This window comes from Brassica rapa, chromosome A07 (genome assembly GCF_000309985.2).
Source record: "Brassica rapa cultivar Chiifu-401-42 chromosome A07, CAAS_Brap_v3.01, whole genome shotgun sequence".
In the NCBI taxonomy this organism is placed as follows: Eukaryota; Viridiplantae; Streptophyta; class Magnoliopsida; order Brassicales; family Brassicaceae; genus Brassica; species Brassica rapa.
This window is the reverse complement of record NC_024801.2, coordinates 7,456,371-7,458,531: the sequence shown is the minus strand read 5'-3', so window position 1 is coordinate 7,458,531 and position 2,161 is coordinate 7,456,371. Positions and strand designations below refer to the sequence as shown.

Here is a 2,161-nt window from a genome sequence, read left to right as displayed (position 1 = left end):
ATCTGCCTTGTTGTCTTATTCATGATAGATTTGTATTCATTGCTTGTTTTAGCCTAGCTAACTAGAACTTGATCATAGGATTGCATATTCAAGCACCCTTGTTATCCCATCCTGACATCTATCTATCATATTAGGATTGTTAGAGAGGGCTAACCGCCAATTTAGAATATTAGTAGAGCATTTTCATACTCGCGCATAGGCCTGGCTAGAACCCGTCGATCGATGTCCTCAACTGACAATCGATCGATGTTGGCAAAAGTGTATCGGTCGACGTCATAATAAACTATCGATCGACACTCTCTTGTGTCTGCATCTAACCAGTGAGACACAAGATCTAGTCTGCTAACCAGTGGTACATGCGACAGCTGATCACTGAGTTAAGCGAATGAGCTCTAATATATCATGCCTGCAACAGTTAGGCATCTATAGGAATTATAATATCCAACACCTGAATAGTGGCCTTGCATCTAATATCATTTTCAACCTAAGTTACATTTATCATTTACTCGCTTGTTACTATTGCTATTTCATTAAAACATTACAACCTTTAGAATTAATAATCACTAGATTTAATTGTTTCCTAGCTCCTTGTGGATTCGATCCCTAAGTACTACATCTGAACCTCTTTTGATGAGAGTAACACTCCTTACGGTAATTTGAGTGGTATCAAATTTGGCGCCGTTGCCGGGGAGCTTTGATCGCCATTAGATTTAGTTTTATTAATTCTTTTTCTTTTCTTTACCCCCTTTCTAATAATCTTTTTCTTGTCTTTTCAGGTGCATGTCCAGCGGTACCAGAAGCAACAAGGAGAAAGACTTGCTGTTCTCAGACGATCCTGCTCATTTGGAACGCACCATCCGTAGAGGTCAACGTTCCACATCGCTCGACGCAACCACTTCGTCGTCGATCGATACGCACAATCAACCGTCGACCGACACCAGACCGTCATCTTCGATCGATCCCAATCGTTCGACAACGATCAATACTACACCGCGTACATCGATCGATACCGTGTCGTCAAAACTGGTAAACATTATTATTCTAACTCAGGATGAGAACGGAAACCTGTATGACCAGGACGGTCCTCTACGTAATGCAACAGGTCAGAAAATAGATGCTCAGGGAACTGTAATCCCTGATGCCGATGCTACAGGAGCTGCTCAACCTGTAGAGCGCCCAGATGAGTACTATTCCAACAGATCAGCTATTCGACTTCCGGAGATCCAGAAGCAGAATTTCGAGCTAAGGCCTCAATACTACACTCTCGTGTCGCAGATACCCTACTCTGGGTTACCGCACGACCATCCTATGGACCATTTGGAACGGTTCGAGGATCTAATCGCTGCTATTCGGATGGAAGGAGTCCCCGAAGATTACCTGCTGTGCAAACTCTTCAGATACACGCTGAATGGAGAAGCGATGCACTGGCTTAGGCAGCAACCCACAGGATCTTTAACATCCTGGAGCGACATCAAGAATGCTTTCTTACGAAACTTCTTCGATGAGGCGCGCGCTGAAGAACTTCGGAACAAAATTTCCACATTCTCGCAGAAGGCTGGAGAGTCCTTCAAAGATGCGTGGATTAGATTTAGGTTCTTCCAGCGAGACTGTCCACACCACGGATTTAACGAAGTGCAGCTGCTAAGCACTTTCTTCCGAGGTCTCGCCTTACAGTATCAAATGGCTCTTGATACGGCGAGTGAAGGAAACTTCACTACTCGGAATCCGTTGGAAGCTGTGAGACTTATCGAAAACCTTGCTAACAGCAGCAGCACCAAAAACACTGACTCTGAACGGAAGAAGTCTGTAGCCTCTATCGGGAAGGAACAGATGGACGAAGTAAGAGCTAAGTTAGATGTGGTGCACGAGCTTCTTAGGAAGCAAGTCTGTTCAGCTGAAGGAGAAGTAGCAGATACGGAAGGAGAAGAAAATGTGAATTACATCGGAGGTACCGGATTCCAGAAATTTGGAAACCAAGGCGGAAACAGAAACTTCTTTGGAAATGGTCAAAGAAGTAATCAAAATTCACAATTTCAAAAACCCTTCAACAACAGCAAGAGCTACTCGAACTCTTACTACCAAAATCCACCACCCCAGACTCAGGAAAGCAAGATCAAAGAGATGCTTGATCGAGTACTGTTGGGACAACAACAAATCACCG

General features: G+C 44.0%; 1 non-coding gene across 1 annotated transcript; it reads right to left on the bottom strand.

The window, feature by feature from the left end:
• Nucleotides 1–1,519: 1,519 nt before the first annotated feature.
• On the bottom strand, nucleotides 1,520–1,625 carry LOC117126962. The gene has a single exon (XR_004449723.1). It is a non-coding gene; the product is annotated as a small nucleolar RNA R71 (small nucleolar RNA).
• Nucleotides 1,626–2,161: the final 536 nt, after the last annotated feature.